This window comes from Amblyomma maculatum, unplaced genomic scaffold, assembly GCF_055883805.1.
Source record: "Amblyomma maculatum isolate TAMU_Amacu unplaced genomic scaffold, ASM5588380v1 scaffold_30, whole genome shotgun sequence".
NCBI lineage: Eukaryota > Metazoa > Arthropoda > Arachnida > Ixodida > Ixodidae > Amblyomma > Amblyomma maculatum.
Window position 1 is genome coordinate 755,416 of NW_028146755.1, and position 23,998 is coordinate 779,413.

General features: G+C 45.0%; 1 long non-coding RNA gene across 1 annotated transcript; it reads left to right on the top strand.

Annotated features, from left to right (window-relative positions):
* The first annotated feature begins 3,161 nt into the window (after positions 1–3,161).
* On the top strand, positions 3,162–23,895 carry LOC146170873 (uncharacterized). The gene is made up of 3 exons (XR_014703088.1): positions 3,162–3,359; positions 23,393–23,471; positions 23,578–23,895. It is a non-coding gene; the product is annotated as an uncharacterized LOC146170873 (long non-coding RNA).
* Positions 23,896–23,998: the final 103 nt, after the last annotated feature.

Below are 23,998 nucleotides of genomic sequence, written 5' to 3' on the forward strand. Positions count from 1 at the left end.
TCTGATGGGGAAGACGACGTCAGTTATTTGTGGGAGTGGTTTAAAAACGTAGTCACGTACTACCTACAAAGGTTTGTTTCACAACTTAATAAAAGAATCAGAAAACGTAGCCCTTGGATAAGTCGAGAAATAATCCCGATAAAGCGAAAAATAAAGCGGATAAAGCGTATGAGAGAGATGATTCAAAATGAAATTTTACACCTATCTTCAATGCTTAAACAAAAATTGCTTAAAGCGAATGATCAGTACTTTTCAGACACGCTTACGCAATTTATGAAAAATTCCCCCAAGCGTTTTTGGCGTCACCTTTCAACCTGAAGTGAAAAACTAGGGCTTATTACAGTGGATGGTTCCGTTATTACTGATAAATGGGAACTTGCTAACAGGTGTAATGCTTATTTTCAATCTGTATTTAGCGCTTCAACCGCCTAGCCCCAGAATTCTAGAACTGAACTGTATTCCCCACCGTCTGACATGCCAGATATTACCTTGTCCCAACAAGTATTTTTCCCCTCCCTCTTCATTTAGATACAAAAAAACTTCTGATGCTAATCTTAATGAGTTCCTGAGACGGTACGCGGAATGGGTTGCTAAATATCTAATTATTATATTCAACGCATCTCTGAAGCAACATTCCTTACCCAACGACTGGCTGCAGGCTAGGGTAGCTCCAGTACAGAAATCTGGAAGCAAGCACACGCCTGACAATTACTGACCAGTATCTATCAATTGCACTTGTTGCAAGATACTTGAACATGATGTGGCCAACTGCTTATCTAAATACCTTGAGGACACAAACAAGCTAAATTCCAATCAACATGGTTTCAGACGGAATTTGTCTACTGTTACTGAACTTATGGAAACCCTGCATCATTTTTCAAAAGCAATAAATGACAGGAATCAAGTGGATGCAATCTGCTTAGACATGTCCAAAGCATTTGCGTGCGCCCCATGATGAACTACCTAACAGACTGATTGGCCTTGGCGTAAATAGACATATTGTACACTGGATAAAAGCTTACCTCACAAACAGAGCTCAGTTTGTGGAGATAGAGACCGCGAAATCTTGCATCCTGGGTGTGCCATCAGGCTTTCCTTAGGGGTCTGTGCTGGGGCCCCTATTATTTTTATGTTATGTCAATAACATTGCAGTCTCATTTCATCTCCATATTACTGTCCGGCTGTTTGCGGATGATTGTTTAATTTACTCAGTCATTTCAAAGCCAGAAGATCAGCTGCAATTAAATTCGGCACTAAACTCTATTAATCACTGGTGCACAACTTCCCAAATGAAAATTATTTACACAAAAACTTCGTATATTACAGTGACTTACAAAACTAGAAATATTTTTTCGTTTGGTTATGAAATAGAGGGGCGACTTATAACACGCCTAAGCTCTTTTCATTATTTAGGTGTTACTGTATCTTCTAACTAAGTTGGAATGCACAAATTAATAACATGTGCTCAAAAGCCGAAAACAAGTTGTGGTTTATTAGAAGGAAACTGAAGCTCGGTTCAGCAAAAGCAAAACTGACTGCCTCTCTCGCGCTGGTACGTGCGACACTGGAATACCCGATCGTCATATGGGATCCATATCCGTCAAAACAAATCGATATGAATAAAAAGGTTCAAAGAAGGGCGGCCAGATTCATTCTATCAAAATATATATACACAGATTCTGTTACTGACATGCTACCTGAATTACAACTTCCTCCGCTATCTAAACGACGAAAGGTCGCCAGTCTAAATTTTTTTTTATCGGTTGTGTAATAACCACTTCAACATAAACACAAGCCCATATTTGCAACAGCGTTCCTGTCCTCGTATACGAAGCTCTCACAGCTATCAGGTTACACCTATTAATGCCCATGTTAACTGCTTTAAATATTCTTTCTTCCCCAGAACAATATCAGAATGGAATTCTCTGCCCAGGCCTTTCTTCAAACAGACAATATGCTTCAATTTGAAAATTGCTTATACAGTCACATACCCCACAAGATATCCCTGTCACTTTTAGCTTTTCATATTTTCCCCATTTGTGATTTTGGTGGCTTGCAGGCCGAATTATTTAGTGAATAATTTGTTCACCACTGTTGTACTAAAGTCCTGTATCTACAGAGCGAGACGGTTTTGTCATTTTTGGAATTGAGTTTTCCAGAAATGTATAAGGTTGTATTTGTGGCTGTGTGTTCCTTAATTACATGTATTTGTATTCCCCCTGTAACGGCCTTACGGCTGAAAGTATCAATAAATAAATTAATTAGTTTCATTCACTGCCGCTTTGGTAATGTGCGACGCTGTTGCTAAGCGGGTATTGGTTATTTTGTTTTGTACCCTTATGGTGCTGTAATTCGCCTTTGACCCCACTAGGCAGCAGTGGTGGCTCGAATACAGAGTTAGCTGACAGGCCCGTGCATTTTCTTTTATTCTAACAGTCGCAAAAACCACAGCTCGGTGTTCTGGCAGACGACCGCTGTTTATATAGGCACCTCCTTCGAATATTTAAAATTATGATTTCATTCGGTTTGTATTGCTCAATCGTACCAAAAGGACTACGGCTATGAAGTATGATCGAGATTTTCAAAAAGGCATTGCCATACCTTCCAGCTGTTCAAAATTTCATAACCACTGACCGCAGAGTGCAGAACTGGCCGAGTCTGTTTTGTGCGTTGTCAGCGCACGTTAAAGATCCCCAGGTGGTCGAAATTTCTCCGTAGCCCTCCACTACGGCTCCTCTTCCTCTCTTTCCACTTTCACTCTCATCTTCCTCCCTTCCCTTACGGCGCGGTTCAGGTGTCCGCAGAGCAAGTGTGACAGATACTGCACCTTTCCCTTCCTGTGAACGAGTTATTATTATTATTAAACGCTATAAGTACAACCAATATATCATTCGGTTTCTTGTGGCATCTCTATCCGCTGTTTTATGCCCACACGTGGTAGTGGCGCCAACAGAACTTCAGAACTTTGGCATGCCCGTGTACGTTTGTCCTTCACTAATAAGTTGTGGTTTATTAGAAGGAAACTGAAGCTCGCTTCCACAAAAGCAAAACTGACTGCCTATCTCGCGCTGGTACATCCAACACTGGAATACGCGAGCCTCTTGCCCCGTCCCTGCGGCTCGCCCTGTTCCTGCAGTTTTCCCCGTTCCACTACAGGCCTACACCCTTGCCCTTCGAAAAGACACGGAGGCGCTGCTGGAAATAGTCGGTGCTTCTTGCATCGCCTGGCGAACCGCATAATCATCGACATGCTCCGCAGCGTCTGTTATAAACATACAGCAACGCCCTACGCTCTCAGTGGGTACGCGGACACCACGGCTTCAGCCATGTCTGACAGACAACCCATTCTACTGCTACAGGTGCGTAACTGTCTTTTTATACACGCACAAAAGAACGACAATCGCTGCCTGTTGCTGTTCCCGTGCCCACGGGAGATGTTGAAGAAAATCCCTGCCCTCCCCCCTTAACACGTAGTGCTCAAAATAAAGGATCCACTAGCGCAATTGAAAGCTCCGCGGACCAAGTAGAACCATGCGTGCCTATAACTCAAGCAAGAACTTCCCAAAACGACGAGATACTGCACATCCTCAGGCTTCTGCAGAAGCAGTCGGCTTCAATGACCACCAGTAATCAGGAGCTAAAACAAAGTGTTGAAGAGATCCGTCAAGGTCAGGAAAATATTCGATTGGTTCTCGGGGACATAGGCAGCAGGCTTGCACATGTTAAACGAAAAGTGGAAGAAATAGACAATCTTAAAGAAAACATGGAACACACAACCAGCGATATCCGCAAGCAAAATGCGTTTTTGCAATTGCGTTTGAGCGAACTGGAGGACAGAAGCCGGCGCGATAACTTATTGTCCCACGACATTGCGGATGAAAACGAAACATGGCAACAAACCGAAGCGAAAGTGCTGAAGCAGCTCGATAACGAGATAGCTTCATCGGACATTCAGCGTGCGCATAGAATCGGACAACACAACCCTTCCAGAAACCGCCCCGTTATAGTGAAATTCACGAACTACAAGACGAAAGAAAAAGTTTTGCAAGCTAAAAGATAACAAAATAAGTATAACAGAGGCTTTTTCCCCAGCCACACGCCAAGCCAGAAAGAGGTTAATCGAATATGACAAATCCTTACCCGGCTCGTCATTCTTCAAGCTCAAGTACAATAAGCTAGTTATCGACAAGTGCTTTACATACGATCCTATCACAGACAACATATCAGAGTTAACCCACACTACCTCGAAGCAAACTGTCGCTCGTAGCCCGGTTGCTAGTTCAGGGCAGTCGCCTTCTGAGCAGCGAAATGCATCGTCATCCGATTAACGTTTACAGAGAGGTAGTGGCTGCAGCTCCCCACCAATCCACGTGTCTGTCTTCTTCATTAACATAAGAAGCGCTATCAAAAAATGTACTGAAATTTCGTCTCTTGTTGACTCTTGTTCCTCTGATATTTTAGTACTAACCGAGACATGGCTTCATGGGCACATTCGCGACAGAGAAATTCTTGACTCGCCTAAAAAATTTCAATTCTATCGATGCGATAGGAGCGCAAGGAAAGGTGATGGCGTCCTCATAGCCGTTTACAAATACATCGAATCTTTCGCTCTTAACATAGCTACGTTTTTGGAAATGGTATGGGTACATCTAAAACTAACCCACCGCCATGTTATTTACGGGCTTGTTATCGGGCTCCGAACTCATCACCGACAATTGTCTCGGAGCTTCATGACACCATTACCATCGTAACGACGTGATTCCTGAAAACACCTATATTTTTACTGGGTGATTTTAATTTTCCTGAAATTAACTGGCTGGATGGCGCTAATCCTATAAATTCCTGTTCCTCGACTTCTAAAGAATTTGTAGACTTATGTTCGTGTTTTAACCTAGCCCAGATTATCACACAACAAACACGCATAACAGATACTACAGCTAATATACTAGATCTAGTTCTTTGTTCAAGCCCTGAATTATGCTCAGAAATAACATTCTTACTAGGTTTGAGCGATCATCTTGTATTAAATTTTCACATTACCATCTCCAAACAAAAAAGATCAAAGACGACTAAAACACTGCGTAATTACCATCGCGCTGTTTTTAACCAAATCTACCTCTTTCTAACGAAGCTCCTAGAAGGCTTTGAGCTACGCCCCGTTGATCGCGCTGTTTTTAACCAAATCAACCTCTTTCTAACGAAGCTCCTAGAAGGCTTTGAGCTACGCGCCGTTGAAGCTAACCGGACATTGTTGAAGAACAAGGTTGCTGAACTTACGGCCCGTTTCATTCCTATTCGAAATATCCCATATAATCTAAAGGCACCGTGGTGTAACTCGCACATTAGGCGGCTATCTAACCGAAAGAAACGCTCATACCGGCTAGCTAAAACCTCACGCAGCCAGTTTCGCTGGTAATCCTATCGCGCCGCAAATGATGCTTATATTTCAGCTGTTAAAAATGCTAAAAAAATGTTTCTCACTAAGACTTTACCGGATATGCTGCTAGTAAATCCTAGAAAATTTTGGAAAGTTGTTAATATGGCAGACAGGTCTAAAATCACTCTAACAAGCTCCAACGACGAACCTATTCCTGACAGTGGCTGCTCAACAATATTAACCAATGTTTTCTCCAGTTTCTTCAATAAATCTCTGTCTAACAACATACCTTTTGTCGCCCTTATAATTATCTGCCAATGTACCCTATCACTATCAACCCCGATGGAATCGCCAAAATTTTTGATGGCCTGAAACCTTATGCAGCTGCCTAAACTGAAAGCATAAACTCAAAGCTTTCAAAAAGCACAAGATTATATTCATCTATTATTCTGTCTAAAGTATTTCAGCAATCTCTTGAGCATAGTACAATGCCGGCAGACTGGAAACCAAGGAAAGTGATTCCAGTACATAAATTTGGAAACATTCACCTAATAACTGTCGCCTTATTTCAGTTACCAGTATCCCCAGTGCAATGTGGATTTAATGGTTGGTTTGAACGTCTAGGGCGGCCAGTAATTCGGGCACAGCAGGGTCGAATTGCCAGCCGCAGAGCACAGCTTCAGGACGAGAGATGGGCACCGGAGACAAGCGATGGTGATAGCGATGCCGCAGCGTTTTCCGTTCTTTGTCTTCTTAACATTTCCCCGACGTGTAGAAGTCGCCATCCTGGCGACTCAAGGAGAAGAGACGACCAGAGGGTTGTAATATGGCTTGAGGCTGCTAACGTGGACAATCTCGCGGACAAGACGGCGGTGGTCGGAAGAATGGGTGACTGGCTCGATGACGTGGGATGTGCGTTCCAAGACGCGATAAGGTCCGTGGTATTTGGTTTCTAGTTTGTTGGTAACAGGAACGCATAGCCAAGCGAAGCTGTCGGCCAGGAACGTGGGAGCAGGGGTATCGCTATCATGCTGATCTCTGCGATAGCCTTGAGTGTTGGAGGTAAACGCGCGAGCTAGCTGACGGCCTTCCTCGGCCTTCTGTACAGTATCTAACAAAGCACTGTACTCAGAGGCATCTGGATGGTATGACAAATTTGTGTCCAGAGTACAAGATGGTTCACGGCCGTATAAGAGAAAGAAGGGCGATAAACCAGTTGTTGCTTGGGTGGCAGTGTTGTACGCGAACGTTACAAATGGCAGTACCTTGTCCCAGTTGGAGCTTCCAGATTCAGCTGTAACATACATTGCGAGCATGTCCCCAAGCGTACGGTTGAAGCGCTCCGTGAGGCCGTTTGTTTACGGGTGGTACGCAGTTGTAGCCCTACGTATCGATTCCCTAGTGAAAAATCCCGTATCGCGACAAACGGGTTTGAACCGGTCCTGTATTATCCCGTATAAATTTGATACCGGTGTGACCAGTTCTGTATGAAGCTTAAAGGGGTTTATATCGGACAGGTCATGTCCGGTATGAATCTCAATCCGGATGGTCCAGTCCGGTATAGAGTAATACAGGGCAGACCAATTCCGGTATGCATCTTATACATGACATCCCAATCCGGAATTGATGTGAAACAGGGCGGACCAGTGACTGTATGAAGCTTAAACGGGTTTATATCGGGCAGGTCATATCCGGTATGAATCTCAATGCGGACGATCCATCCTGGCATCGAGTTAATACAGGGCAGACCATTTCTCGTATGCATCTTATACACGACATCACAGTCCGGTATGGATATGAAACAGGGCGGACCAGTCCTGTATTGAGCTCATATAAAGGACAGGTCATGTCCGGTTTAACAGAAACCGGACAAATTCGATATGAATGAAATTGATACGGGACAGAGTATTTCCGCTTCTCAGTACAACTCGGGCGGATCGTGAAGCTCAGCCAGGATGACCACGTCGGAATATGCCTTCACGCTAAATAAGCTGAAACCATACATAATATACATTAAACCTTTTCTGTGTATATGGAGTACGCGTTGTTTCGTACATACCTAGAAGATATGAAGCCGTGGATGTGTGCGCTAGCAAGTACATACATGCATCGCGTTTTGTTTTTGCGTGTGCAACAGTCGCTGCAGCTTGTACGATCTTGCGGTGCATCTTCATAATCTGCGACTGAAGGTCTGCCACCTTCAACGCGAAAGTGCAAGCAAGAACGTAGCGTTTCGTTAGCGCGGATAAAATACGCTCGAGAATAAATGAAACATCGCTGACCATCGAAATATGCACAGGTCAGCCGGACATCGGGAGTCGTTTCCTCGAGTGTTTACGCATGCAAAACACTTGGTCAGAAGTAAATTCAATGACGTCGCGGCTCCACTGGCAGCAGGTGAAGCTAAAACAAGTGTTGGTGCACCGCATATATCTATATGTAGCAAAAATTGCATGCGCTCGAAGACGATGACAAAACACATAAGCACTAGTAAATTGTGACATTCGGAGGTTTGTCTGCAAGAAAGCGATACATTGTAAAGATGCGGGACACGGATAACCCTTCGTGATAGCCAGGAAAAAGATGCAGTGTGTTTAAAGGGCGATCGTTCAATGACGACCACAAATTGTACACCCTACAAAAATACACAAACTACAAAAGAGCAATCTCGACTACATAAGTAGATATATAACTACCATCACCGTGTCCTGACGTGGTGTAGTGGTTAAAGTGCGTGCTTTCCGGCCTAAAATACCGAAGTTCGAATCACATGTAGTTTTTTTCCTTTTGTTTCTTTTTCTTTTCTTTTTCAAATGTAGTAGTGTTATGTATTATTCAGCCTATATCAATTAACCAGAAACCGGACGAACGCGTCATTTCTGGAACTGATACCGGGCAGAGTATTCCGCTTCTGAACAGAAGCCGAGCCGATCGACGAAGCTCAACCAGAATGACCATGCCGGACACGCCAGCGCACTAAATAAGCATGATACCAAACATGTTATACAACTGTTCTGTATATAAAGGGCGCGCTTCGTTTCCCAAATACCTCGAAAATGCGAAGCCGTCGAAGTGTGCGCTAGCAAGCATATACGCGCGTCGCGTCGCTTTTGCGCGTACAACAGTCGCTTCAGCTCGTACGATCTTGCGGTGCGTCTTCATATCTGCGACTGAAGATCTGCCGCCTACAACACGAAAGTAGAAGCACGAACGTATCGTTTCGCTAGCGATGACAAAAAACCGTTCGAGAAAAAATAAACAAACATTGCTGACCATCGAACGATGCGCAGATAGCCGCACACCGCGCGACGCGTTCTCGAATGTTTACATATTGAAACCGCTCAGTCGGAAGTGTATTCATTGGCATCGATGCTCCGCTGGTAGCACGTGAAGCTAAAACGCCCAGTATTACAAGTATTAGTGCAGCGGATATCTCTATGTAGGAAAACTTACAAGCGTTCGTAGACGATGAAAAACACGTCGGCACTAGTAAATTATGATATCTCGAGGTTTGCCTTCAATAAAGCGATGCATTATAAAGATACGCCACATTTGTGAACCCTCGTGATAGCCTGCAAAGATATTCAGCGTGTTTAAAGGGCGATCGGTGAATTACGGCCACAAATTCTACTGCCAAGGAAAATATACAAGTACGAAAGAGCAAAAGTAGCTACATATACTGAATAATAACCACTGTAACCATAAGCCGCTGTAGAGTAGTGTTTCTTTTTTTCTTTATTAAGGTGCCCGTGTGAAGACCATAAGGGCCGAGGTTCGATTCCACATTCGGTACTGTTTTTTTTTAATTTTATATATTATTTTAAATGTAGTCGTTTTATTTTATATTGTTGCATGCTTTTTCCACCCTGGTGACGCGTTTCTTTCCGGAAACGAGGGCCATCAACCATACAGGCCATTCCCGTATCAGAGCTCCGCGTGGTTTCATTCCGGACTTCCCAGGGCAGTACAGGAATTTGCTGATATAGCCCCCAATCCTGTATCCCAGATCCTGTACAGTAAACCTGTATACGATTTCCTGTACGAATTTTATACAGGATTTTTCAGTAGGGTTTGCAAGAGGACAGGAGCTCTTGGACTACTTCGGAAAGAAAGACACGACCTCTATCACTCAGTAGCTCGCGAGGGGCGCCGTGTCGAAGAATGAAGTGGTGCAGAAGAAAATGGGCTACCTCTCGGGCTGTCGCCGCGGGATGTGCAGCAGTCTCGGCGTAACGGGTCAGGTGGTCGGCGGCGACGATGACCCATCGATTGCCAGCGGCACTGCATGGTAGCGGACCATAAAGGTCGATTCCCCCGTGATCAAACGGGTGAGCTGGACACGTAAAGGCTGGAGAGGGCCAGCGGGATGGCGAGAAATCTTGCGTTGTTGACAGGCGGTACGAGAGCGAATGTAGCGACGTACGAAATTGTATATTCCCGCCAGTAGTACCTCTGACGAATTTCGATCATAGGTTTTCAGGACGCCGGCATGAGCGCTTTGCGGGTCAGAGTAATGGTGGGCACAAACCTCGGAGCGGAGGTGGCGCGGAATGACAAGAAGCCACGTTCTGCCGTCTGAGTTGTAGTTCCTTCGGTAGAGAAGGCCGTCCCGAATGGTGAAATGGGATGCCTGTCGGCGGAGTGCCCGAGGATGCGTAGCTGCGGAAGTAGTGCCAAGGATATCTAGCAGGTTAGAAACCCAAGGATCTTGTAATTGCTCGAAAGGCATATCCTCAATGGTGAGTGCTGACAAGGATGCTTGAGGAGTGGACTTTGAGTTAGGCGAGGGCACCGGTGACCAAGAAAGAGCGTCTGCGCTAGAGTGCTTGCGGCCAGAGCGGTACACTACACGGATGTCGTATTCCTGAAGCCTGAGAGCCCAGCGCCCGAGACGGCCAGACGGATTCCTTCGAGACGCGAGCCAGCAGAGAGCGTGATGATCTGTAACTACCTCGAATGAGTGGCCGTATAAGTAAAGGCGGAACTTCGTTACAGCCTACAAGATTATCGAACACATCCTTTTTTACACATTGTAAACTTTTTAGAATCTAACTCATTTTTTCATCATGCACAACATGGTTTTCGCAAGTCATATTCGTGGAAACACAACTTGTCCTTTTTACCCACAGGCTGCATACAATTCTTGATCGTTATTCAACTGTATATTGCATCTTTATAGATTTCGCTAAGGCGTTTGATAAGGTAGTCATATTCGTGCGAAACACAACTTGTCCTTTTTAGCCACAGGCTGCATACAATTCTTGATCGTTATTCAACTGTATATTGCATCTTTATAGATTTCGCTAAGGCGTTTGATAAGGTTTGCCACCGGCTTCTGCTACTAAAACTGCGTACAATAGGACTTCATACTAATGTACTGAATGGCTTGAATGCTTTCTAACAGAAAGTGAGCAGTTCGTAGCAGCTAATGGCACTAACTCCAGCTTACACCCCGTCCTTTCTGGTTTTCCGCAAGGTACCGTGCTTGGGCCCTTACTCTTCTTAATATTCATTAATGACCTGCCTGATACTGTTATCTCATTATTTCATCTATTTGCCGACGATTGTGTTCTTTTCCGTGAAATAATAACTGATGATGACGTACGCGCAATACAAACTGATATTAATAATATCTCTTCCTGGTGCAATGCATGGGAAATGACACTAAATGTTAACAAATGTAAATTCTTACGAGTGTCAAGGTCGACTGGCAACTTACCTGGATATCATCTTAACAACGTTGCTCTCGAATCAGTAACGTCATACAAGTAGCTAGGCAATCACATCACATCTAACCACAGCTGGAAAACTCACGCCAAATTTATTGTCAACAAATTTAACCGCCTATTAGGCTACTTAAAACGGAACTTTCACTCAGCCCCTGCTAACAGTAACCTTCTCTTCTACAAAACCATTGTTGGTTCGCAACTCGAATACGCATCGTCAGTTTGGGATCCATGCAATAATGATGTTATTAACCAGCTAGAAATGACTCAGAACAACGCAGCTCGATTCATCTTCTCTATCACCGCACTGCCAGCGTATCCACAATGAAATATAATCTCAACCTGTTAACTCTCGCAGCTCGTCGAAAGCTCGCCCGTATATGCCTCTTTCATAAGATATTTTATCATGATGACCTACGCAATAAACTACTCATTCCAACTTCTTATATATCATCTCGCATAGACCACATTCACAAAGTGGGCATAACTGCATGAAATGGTTGAAGTTTCCTTGAATCATTTATACCCCGCATATTGAAAGACTGCAATCGCCTTCCCACTCCTACTGCAACCATCACTAATTTTTCGTTATTCCAGTGTGCCGTGCGAAATGTCGACCATACAAATTTTCATTAGTACTGTGTAACTTTTGCTTTAATTTTTATGTGTTCACCTCAGAGTACCATGCATTTAAATATTTCCGCGAAAATACTGTTTACATATTGTGTAATGATATCCTCTAACACATTTTCTGAGTCCGACATAATACTTGTGCAATATTGCGCAGTTCTTAACTATGCTGACATCTTTTTTTTACTTGTTTACGTTTCTCTGCTGAGCATTTTTTGTATTCTTGTACTTCACCTTCTCCTCTCTGTAATGTTCTTACCCTGAGGGTAACAATAAATAAAAAATAAATACAGCAGTTCTCCAAAAGCAATGAATGTTTCGGACTGTTACTCGTGCTGTAGCTAGATGGTTAATCCAGATTCACAAACCAGACTACGTAAAACGCAGCAGATCGTTGAAAACACCTTCGTACATGGAAGCTGCATATGTACGTGAGAAGAGGCAGCCAAAAATTCTGCAGGTAGAAAAAAATGCAATGCTTTTATGTTTGCCTTCAAATGTGTTGCGTTGCCACTTTATAAAAACTGAACTCCATGGAGCACATATTGCAACCTTCCGTCCGGTAAGGCCTTGGCCGTCCTAAGTGATGAACATATTGCGGTAATCAATTCTGGGAACAAGGTTAGGTAGATACCCCTTCTTTTTTATGAAAGTGGCTTTGTGGTTCCTAATGATGATACTAGTTCAATTATTCATGCGAAACTCTCACAATTTCTGTAACAGTAGCTCTATTCAACGCCAAACTCGAGAACCGTTCCGTGCCAGCGTTTCATCTTGATTTTGCCTTATGAAGCCCCACGACGACACTCATCGTTTGATAAGTATTGACTTCATAATTCGGATCTAGATGAGTTAAGATCTAATTAAGATGGTTTTCACGGAAGATATGCCGAACAAGATGCAGCACTGGCACATATGTGAATTACAGCGCTTTCCCATGTTTTGGTAGCTGGGAATGCCGGCTGAAATGGGCTGGATGGACTGACTGGCATTCGTGAGACGTTTGAAATTGCGTCCCGCCGAGTTTGATATTCATGAATAAAGATGGACAGACAGTTCAGAATAAAGATATTCAGAATAAAGATGGACAGAGGATCCGGTTACTTGCGTGGTCAACTTCGAGAATATTGTTCACGCGATCATGTCGGTGGTGTTGTAAAGATATAGTCCCTTATTAACCAAGCTAAAATGTGATGCCGGTTGTCGAATTAGGTCCAATAATAGATTAAATCTCATTTTGTGTTGTTTCATTATTAACATAACAAAAATAGATGCTTGCTGCTCTACGTTTCAGAGAAAGCTATTTAAAAATCTCCGAAGAAGCGGTAAAACACCTTTGCCCAAATTTTATGCTCCACAGTTGAACTAGTGCTCCTAAATGCTGGCCGAGACTTGCGAAAAATATACATGCGTTGCTCTCAGAAAAGCGGGATATAGGCTTCACATGACGCCTATACAGGGTCGTCTCGTTCCAGTTATAGGGAGCCGGAAAACATATTTAAATATGCACTAGTTACCTTTATTTCGAGCTTTCCCATCCTTCCTCTGTCGTCCCATAACGATCACGTATGTATGCGCCTACCCCAATCAATAAACGCAAGTCTACCCGGTATCCGCTTACTAAGTGTGAAAGACGCAATTCAGTGTCGATGTCGGCACGTCGTGGAGCGATGGATCAAGCAACAGCGTTTCGTTTGCTGCCAGTAGCGTTTGCGAGAGGCAGACGCTTTCTGCCTGAAGCAGTCGTACACCAAACAGGCAACTATGCAAGGATGCACCAGCCTAAGGATAACAGTGAACACAGGGTGCGTTCCCCGTACGAGAAAGCATCAGTCATCTAACCCGCGTCTCCAGAATTTTCCTCTCTTGAGAACTACACCATGCCACATTTTTGCTGAATATTAGTGTTGAATCACTTTTTTGAATGTTCAGAGGCTGGCAAACTTATTTAACAATCTTGTGAGTGCCTGCAGCGTTTTCACCCTGAACCCCCCCCCCCCCCAAAAAAAAAAAAACACAGCAGGAACAAAGCGTAATGAACTTTATTAGCGAATGTTTCGCCAAATTACTTGAGTTGTCTCAGGCGTACCTTAGGTAAAATTGTAGAATGATTAAGCTATTTCAAATTCGAACGTATTGCGAGATCTTTGGATGCGCTGGGAGAAGCGAATCCTTCATAACTGTTGTCTGTTATAGTATTATCTGAACTAGTTTGCTTATGGATGTGCACGAATAAGTATTCGTCTACTGAGGGCTCAGTAGGGCTGCAAATTTCTGGACATCCTTAGGCCTCCTTGCAATCGTCTAGGCGGGTTCTACCAGTCTTGATCCATGATCTCCTGCAAATACACATGGTCAACAGAGAACAGTGCAATCAGCTCCGCTTGAAAGGTGGTTCAATGTCACTTTTGCACGAACGCATGCAATTCACCCCCGGAAAAAGTTGTGTAGTTGGGGAGCTGCATTCAAAGTTATCACATGGTAACTTCAACCGCTGCTGTCTGCCGAATCCCCTCGGTCATCTCGGTTCGTATAGGTGAATTTTGCTACTGAATTAAACGGTAATCCCTTATTTTGTGCACCCCATACATTTAAGGACGAAGTAATGGACACTATATGAAGTAATGGACACTATATGACGGCGAAACATGCCGTCATATGGCATGGTGAACACATCAGTATCTCTCCTGTCACCCTGCGGGACCTGCCTTCAGGTCACCAAGCAAGCCGCGGACTTCAAGGGTGGCATTTTCAACACCGTATGCTGCCGAACTCCGTTCGAACCCGAAACACGGCCCCAACATGACCAGACCAGTCTACAGCACCCATTGTTTTTATCTAGCCCTGTGAGTCCCATGCTTCCAAGGACGACGGGATAAGGATGAAGAAGATTGGCTCGACCTGTTTGAGCGTGTGTCAATGTACAACGCGAAAATTAAGGAAACGAGGCTAAGGCAAGTTTACTTTGCTCTTCAAGATTCGGCTCGAATTTGTTTCGAAAATTGTGAGCATTGTTGAAGAATTTGGAGGCATTTCTGGTGCTCCTGTTGGGTATAACAAATAATGTAATTGGTAAGGGGTGAGCATTCAGGACAATGGCATATACTTCAAGGCACACTTTCATTTTTGACGCAAGAGTAAAAGGGATTATATGGGGCTCTGAGATTATTAAAGGTGTAGGTGAGTGCCAGTGCGAGAAGGCTGTTATGTGTAGAGCTCTTTTTTGAAGACGAATAATGGGATCAAAGTATGTTTTGGATGTGAATGCCTATGAATAGCTGCAGTAGATAACGTGGGAATGAAAAATGGCCGTTCGAAAAATAATGTAGCCATCTGAAGCTCGTTTTGAACACACGTTTGCAATGTGTTCTTTAAAGTTTAACTAGTTGTCACTTGCAAAACCTAAACATTTCATTGACTTTGTCTCCTCCAAGGCTGTTCTATTAATAAATTATTGAGAATAGAAGTGCTAACGAACTTATTTCCTGGACGAAATAAAACAAATTTTGTTTTAGATTTTTAAGCGTGCGTTTATTGCAGTTAAACCAGACATTTATCCCGCATGCTTTGGAATTACCGCTTCCATTCCTAAAACTAACTTCCCTGAAAAGATTACTGCTGTGTAATATAATCAGCGTATAGAATGGCCTTAGATGAAGGTTACATTTGTGGGTCATCATTAATTATATATAGAGAACGAAATAGAGCCTAGGAAAGCACCTTGTGGAATGCCAGTTTAAACTTCTTGAAGGGAAGGAAAGAATATCAAGATAAATGTATTGCTTCTTGTTTGAAAGATAACTACCTAAAAAGTCAAGTGTATACTGTAGGAATCCGTAGTGCTATTTTCTTAACACAATAGAGTAACTAACAGTGTCGAAAGCTTTTTAAAAACGAAGTGTCTAAAGACACATGCGACGTACCCATTCGATTCTCTTAAATACACGGCAGATGTCGATATACAGGCTCATGGCTATATGCACGTCGACCGCGTATGTCTGTATTCCGCTTGCTACGCGTGAATATCTCTCAATGAGATGCTACGTCGAGTTCACCCATTCTCACGTAGATCACGGTCTTCACTCAGAATTGTGTACGGCAAGCATTGCTTGTCACACACATATCTGCAGAAGATGCGACGAACTGCACCGCACGGCTCCATTAGCTGGCATCGAGATAGATTCACTAGCAGCTTTCGCTTCGCACTGAATTATCCCCTCGATCTGGCCGTAATGCAAGCGAGCTATGTCTAGCATTCACGCTCTCTTAGATCCCGCATCGACCTCCGAAGATTGAGCGCCGGCGCAACACACACACCCTGCCGTGCAGAACATTCGGCAGTCCAAAGTATGTGCATACGCTGTATGTGAAATGCCCTATATGCTCGTTCCTCACATGCATAGAGAGGAAATAGGATGTTTGTAGTTAAATCCTTGCTTTAGATTCTACCTCACAGCCATGACAAAAGACATGGCGAATCTACTAGAAGCCTACGGCAGTACACCGGCGAGCTGTGTAGTAGTTGCGCGCCTACTTGTCTTGTGCGCCACGCCCCTCAGTGATAACGGCTATATATGCCGCCGCGCCGCGTGCTGCTGCGCACTTCGCCCTGGCTTATCACGGACAGCGCCCAGCTCTGCTGGCGCTCGCCAGTAACTTGTTTCCGGGAATAAAGAAATTCCCACCGCGTGCTTCACGGCTGCTGTCTTCGTTTCCTGCCTGCACGGAAAAACACCACATAATGGCGACGAGAATCAACGCATCGACTGCGGGACCCTGGAGCTAAGCCCTGGTGCCGATACTGCAAGATGGCCTCCCAGCTCGGACTAATGGAACCTTTTGACGACTCGACGAGTGACTGGACGTCATACGACGAACGCCTCGCATCGTACTTGAAGGCGAACAAGGTTCCGGACGACCTTCAAGTCGACGTATTCGTGAGTCTCATCGGTCCCAAAACTTACCAACTCTTAAAGTCTTTGACTGCTCCTGACAAGCCTACTTCGAAGTCACTAACCGAGTTGAGGGAAATTTTGAGCAAGCATCTGTCACCGAAGCCATCCGTTATTGCTGAGAGAGCGAAGTTTTATCGCGCTGTGCAGCGTGAAACGCAGACGATAGCCCAGTTTGTGGAAGATATACGCAGGCTGGCTCAAACTTGCGAATTTGGCTCTTTTCTGGACGATGCGCTTCGCGACAAATTTGTCTGTGGCTTACGGCGAATTGACATTCAGAGGCACCTGTTTGTTCAGGACAAGCACCTAACATTTCAGAAGGCAATTGACCGTGCTTTGGCCGCCGAGGCTGCAATGAGCAATGCAGGGACAGCACATGACTTATCAGATAGCGCTGAAAACGTTCACCGAATGCAGGGTGGGAAACAGAAGCCTAAGTACGCTAGCAAAAGTGGCAAATCGCAGCCGTGTTATCGTTGTGGTTCATTCAAGCATGATGCACAAGCATGCCCGCACGTACGAGCTACTTGCTTCGAATGCAACCGACAAGGGCACATACGAAGAATGTGCAAAGCTAGAACAGTACAGAAAAAACAGAAGCAGTGCATGCGCACGCTTGAGTGCAAGGCGCTGCTCGACCTAACTAAGCTAAATAGTGTCGACGTGTCCAGAACGTCACCCATAATGGTTGGAGTGAATGTAGAAGGAACTACCATACGAATGGAGCTTCACACAGGAGCAGCAGTGTCAGTTATGTCGCACCATCAGGCTAAAGAGTGCTTTCCCGGTATCCGTTTGCAACGTACAACAATGCAACTGAAAACATACACGGGGGAAACTGTAAAACCTGTTGGCGTAATGGATGTGCTCGTCCGCCACAACAACCAAGAGGCACGTCTGCCGCTGTACATTCTTCCGCATAACGGGACACCGCTCTTAGGTCGCAACTGGCTACAGCATATCAGACTAGACTGGAGTGGAATTCAAGGGCTTTGTAAGGTGTCCGCTACACCAGGCAGTCCGCCGGCAGCATTGGAAGCGCTGCTACGGAGAAACGCAGACTTGTTCAGTGACGAGCTAGGAACCATACAGGGAGAAAAGGCAAGTCTCCAGTTCAAAGATGACCAAAGACCACGTTTTCTGAAAGCACGAAGTGTACCTTTCGCTCTTGTGGAACGGGTAGAGGCAGAGCTAGAAAAGCTCGAAAGGTTGAGAATCATTTCTCGCGTCGCCAGTAGCAGGTACGCTACACCAATTGTTCCTGTGATAAAGCGTGACGGATCAATTAGAATTTGTGGCGATTACAAGCTCACTTTGAATCCGATTCTAGACGTCGAGACATACCCGCTTCCTAAGTTGGATGAGCTTTTGGCAGCATTAGCCGGAGGTCAGAAATTCTCGAAAATTGATCTTAATCGGGCTTATCAACAAGTCGAGATGGACGAGGAGTCAAAAGCCTACCTAACCTTGAACACGCACAAGGGCCTGTATGTTGTTAACCGGTTGCCTTTTGGCATCGCCTCAGCACCGGCGATTTTTCAGAAAATCATGGACAATATATTGAAAGGACTTCAAGGCGTTACTTGCTACATCGACGACATAATGGTCACCGGAAAGACGGAAGAGGAGCATCTAAGAAATTTAGAGGCAGTATTGAAAAGATTGTCTGAGAGAGGCATCAAAATAAAGAAGGAAAAATGCGAATTTTTGAAAGACAAGCTGCAGTACTTGGGACATGTCATTAGCGCTCACGGAATTGAGCCGGCTACTGACAAGCTAGAAGCTATAGCACAAGCTCCGCGTCCTACAGACAAGCACCAATTGCGTTCGCTGCTGGGTTTGATCAAATACTATGGGAAGTTTGTTCCTAACTTGTCAAGAGTTGTTTTGCCCCTCAACAGGTTGCTACGCCTCAATGTTCCCTGGTCCTGGAATGACGAGTGCGAAGAAGCCTTCTCGAACATCAAGGAGCTGCTGTCCCAGCCACCAGTTCTCACTCACTACGACCCCGGTGCGCCCCTGCAGTTATCGTGTGATGCATCGGCATACGGTATTGGAGCTGTCATCTCTCATGTACAGCCAAACGGTCAGTGTCATCCTGTGGCGTACGCATCTCGCACCTTATCTGCAGCAGAAGTCAATTATAGTCAGCTAGAGAAAGAGGCACTAGCTTTAGTTTTTGGCGTGAAACGCTTCCACTATTACCTCTTTGGTCGTTCTTTTGTATTAGTTACGGACCACAAGCCCTTGCAGACAATTTTTGGTCCCAAAACGGGCATACCAACTATCGCCGAAGCACGTCTGCAACGCTGGGCTTTAGTTTTGTCAGCTTACAACTTCACTCTGAAGTATAAGCCGTCGTGTCAAAACGCCGACGCAGACTGCTTATCGCGACTGCCTCTGCAACGTGAAAGCGAAGAATGCTCGGATGATCAATTTTATCTCCTACGCTTGCAGTCCTTGCCAATCAACTATCGTGACGTCGCACGCGAAACGGCCAGAGATCCGATCCTTAGACGAGTCATGCAGCACGTAATGAACGGGTGGCCTGAGCGCGTTGACAGTGAAGAAATGAAACAGTTTTTTCACAGACGCTGTGAACTTTCGCCGCAGCTAGGATGTCTCGTTCTTGGTATGCGTGTCGTTATTCCTGCTAAACACCAGCCTCAGATGCTCGATGAATTGCATCAGGGACACCCTGGAATTGTGAAAATGAAAGAACTAGCACGCAGTTACGTCTGGTGGCCAGGAATTGATCGCGACATTGAGACTAAAGTCCGTTCGTGCAATGCTTGTTTAACGCAAAGCGCAATGCCCTGTCCTGCCCCTTTGCACCCATGGGCATGGCCAACCAAACCATGGCAGCGCCTGCACATCGATTTTGCAGGACCTTTCAAAGGAACCATGTTCTTGGTGGTTGTTGACGCTCACTCCAAGTGGCCGGAGGTGTGCCAGATGCGCGACACATCTGCGGAAAGCACAGTCAATCGACTCCACGAACTCTTCTGCAGGTTTGGTTACCCTGAAGTCTTGGTATCTGATAATGGGCCGCAATTTACCTCAGCGGTGTTTTCAGAGTATCTTAAGAGCATTGGCACGCGGCATGTACGAACATCAGCCTACCATCCTAGTAGTAATGGACAAGCTGAGCGATTTGTCCAAACTTTGAAAGCGGCACTACGGAAAAGTACTGCTGCAAGTTTAACCACAACATTGGGAGAGTTTGTTGTCTTACAGAAACACCCCACACCGGACGACGGGCGAGGCGCCGGCTACTCTTCTGCTCAACAGGCGACTGCGCACCCGGCTGGACGCAGTCAAGCCCTCGCTGCAGCAGACTGTTCGACAAGGCAGTCTGTGCAGACAGTGCGTCGCAAGCAGCGCACACGTGAATTTTCTTTTGGTGACAGTGTCCTAGTGCGCAATTTTTGGCGGGGTGAAAAGTGGTTGCCTGCTGTCGTGTTAGAGCGAACGGGACCTGTTTCGTACCGACTTCAAGTGGAAACCGGTCAAGGAGTGTTCATCTGGAAACGCCACCAGAACCACATCATTCAGGCCGTGGGCTTGGACTCTCGCTACACTCGTGAAGAGCAGGGTACCTCTGAGCAGCCACGTCCAGCGACGACGCCGGTTCAGCCAACATCGTCCCGTCCTCCATCCACGACACAACGGCGGTATCCGGAAAGGCAGCGCCGCCCTCCAGACCGCTATGTGCCTTGAACTAGTCTGTGTTGATTTTTCTTTATTGACTGTATGCACCCTATTCAAATAAGACTGGGGGAGTGTAGTAGTTGCGCGCCTACTTGTCTTGTGCGCCACGCCCCTCAGTGATAACGGCTATATATGCCGCCGCGCCGCGTGCTGCTGCGCACTTCGCCCTGGCTTATCACGGACAGCGCCCAGCTCTGCTGGCGCTCGCCAGTAACTTGTTTCCGGGAATAAAGAAATTCCCACCGCGTGCTTCACGGCTGCTGTCTTCGTTTCCTGCCTGCACGGAAAAACACCACAAGCTGCATGTTGACTCGTCGAGGCGAAGGCCCGCTGCACTGCAATACATGAGTGAATAACCAAACAGCCGAAGCGGGAATGACCGCTTCCTTACGAACCGCAATATTCTTTGCTACTAACATTGGTACAACAGGCAGCCGAACTGTTGGACGCTTAATTTGAGTCCTAAATAAAGTACTATCAGTTTAGGGGATGACCAGACAAGTGCTCAGCCTGCATATCTTTTTCTCGTCGTTGAATTTTGCGAACATGTAGTTTAAACACCCACCTGCTCGAGGTTTGCGTGACCCGACTGAACGGTCTCAGCTTTGAAACGAGCGGGAGATATGCATGCGTCGCTGGATTTCGCTACGCAGTAGAAAATGTGCGCTGCATAATTCGTTTACGAAGCTCACTCTTGGAAATTTCCAGAGGGTGCCATCCAAGCGATCGTTGCTACAACCACGCATCTTTGTTCCCACGGCTGGCCTACCCTGAAGAGCATAAATGCTCCACTGTGGACGTATCACTGATCGAAGAGTGGACGGAATTTTATAGTATTGTCAAAGAAGGCCAGGTAGAGACGGCAGAGTCGTGGCAGCAAGGCAGGGTATGCCGTGTCAGCGTTTAATCCGATGATGAACCAAGGCGCGTGCCGGAGCCGGCGCCGCGGGACGATGACGATGGTATGTACAAAAGAAAGAAGACGATCATGGTACGTACAAATGAAAGAAGATCCGTGGAGGGCTCACAGTATTCACAACTCAGTGTTTCAGGTGTGGTCAGTAGCTTTAAGCTCGAACAGTTCGCCTTTCAAGAACGCGGCCAGCGCTGGACCGGCAGAGCGATTTTTCACGCTACACTGCTGCTTTGCTAGAAAGCCTCCCTAGGCGGCGTTTGACATTCAGCTGCTTTTTGTAGGCCTCGCAATGGAACGCAACGCCTTCAGAAACATGCTAAATGTTCAAAAATCTATTATCTTTAACACTCTCACTCCAGGCTGTCTTCAGAAACAAAGTAGGAGGACGCTGATAATACAGTTGACTACTCCAGTCGAAACCAAACAACCGCGCGTCTTTGGAGATGTGTACAATCGCCTTCACGGTTCTTAAAATTATGCTAAAATTTGGTAAAAGTCATTTTATGATCGCTGGGACGTTAGACCCGCATGACAGTGCTGTCACGTGAATAAAGACACACCAAACCGAAAGCTTATCTCAATAACATAGCTAACCGAGGTATATCTTACGGCGTTGTGTTCATTTTTATGGGGAATAAGCGACTAATGCTGCCATGTACCAAGAACAAGGTTTATTGCATTTATTTTCGTGTGTAATGACTATGTTCTTTAGGATGTAGCTTGTTTAGGAACGTTGTTTCATTTGAGGAAACCAAAAATGCAGGGGATTTGAACTAGTGCAGTCTCTCCTAGGATCATGCTTGGATGCAGAGGGATCTGTTGCAAAATTGTACAAAATGTTTTCCTCTCATTTCCTTGAGTCTGGCGCACATGGAAGTAAGATACAGTTTATTGTTAGTTTATCTCCACACTCCTTGCATATTCGTTTGTCCTCTTCCATAAGAATGAAACTGTGTGTCAGGTGTGGGTATTCTTTTGTAAAGATGGCCTAAAATGCCCTCTATGATATGTATTCGATGACTGCATGGTTTACATTCCTCGATGACAGGTTTGACTAAGTGTAGTTAGTTGTTTATTTAAATGCTTTCAAATTCCTGCCATTTCACTCTCAATTTTCTGTGTACAAGCTTCTTGGTATCTTCATGCAGGATATTAACCCTGTCCCGCTTTCATGAAATGTAGGGCTTCTGAAGACAGGAACTCCTTGGAAGTCATAAAAATAAATGAGACCCACAATCATAAGCTATCTAAGATATCCATATATGTCCAGCCTACACAAGAAGTAAGAACAGATGCCAGGTCAATCACGGCAAGGATATCATTAGGTGTAGGATGGGTGTAAGGCATCAAATACCATAGTCCTGTGGCAGTACGTATATTGGGCAGACAGGCCGATGGAAAATGCAGTATATAACAAAGAATGAAATAAATTTAGCAAAACATTGTAACGCGTGTGAGTTTGTACCTTTCTTTGTTTATACTAATATACTATTTCTTCATAAAGACCAGACTACTCGAGAAATCGCCGAGGCTTTCCATATTAACCGGAAGCAAAATGTTTGTGTTAGTAAAATGTCTGTCGCATTGACAGAAAAAGAGATGACCATGCTGCACAATCGATAGTGCGACGGCAGGTTTCATCACGTGCGTGTGATGGGGGGGCGTTCTACATGTGATGATATATTTTACAAATTTCGACTATGCGCATGTGGGTACACCAAGTGTGTGTATATATATGCTCTTCCGTTCTTCCATTAAATCAGTTGTCAGTTTTGTGCCATCGTTGCTCAATTCTCCTCTTTGTCTCATCTTCGTTGCGCACTTATATTACTGTCCCTCTAGGTTTTCTACCATGGAGGGCAGCCTAAGACCGTATGCTAATGAGTATGGGTAATTTAACAGAGACATGAATTAGGGATTAGTGATTTAGCCAAGGGCATGTAAATTAACGAAAATCCACAGCGGGATCTGCAGACAAGAATCATTAACGCTGGTGCATTGTTCCCTTACAGGTCGAGATGATGTGTCTCCCTAATTTTTTGTTGCTCAAGGCTTGTTATTTTCTTCGTTCCTCCAGGTGAGGAAAGCGATAGCACCGAGAATACTCGAGACCATCCTTAACGAGGATGCTGGTGCATGTAAAAAAACCCCAGGTGGTGAGTATATACCAGAGCCCTCAGCTGTTGCGTCCCTCATAGCCGTAGTTGTTTTGGGATGCTAAACCATAATATTTCAGTCAGTCAGTCTTTTTTTTATTTGCAGAAAATCACTCCTTCCTGCGGGTGGCAGAGACAAAAGGCATGATTGCCTGACGAGGTCTCAGCCCCCGTAACAAACTAAGCAGTCTACAGCAGTCCATAAGAGAGCTGGTACAATACATAAATATGAACATAGAAGCCAAGGAAAAAAAAAATAATAAAAAATACACGCATATATTCATACAGCATGGCTCTATTCTTTCAGCCACTATGGACTGGGGCGGCTTAATTCGATTTCATTATTTACATTGAACATTAGCTCATGCCACACAAACATAGGAAAAGTTCATATTGGCATAAAGAAAACATAGATTTATCAACGTTACTGTACATTGTAAACAGAAAACAAAATTGCCCGAAGTTGCCCTTTGAACGTCTTTGTCGGCAAACAGAAATCCAAAATAGAAGCATAGCGATTTAGCATG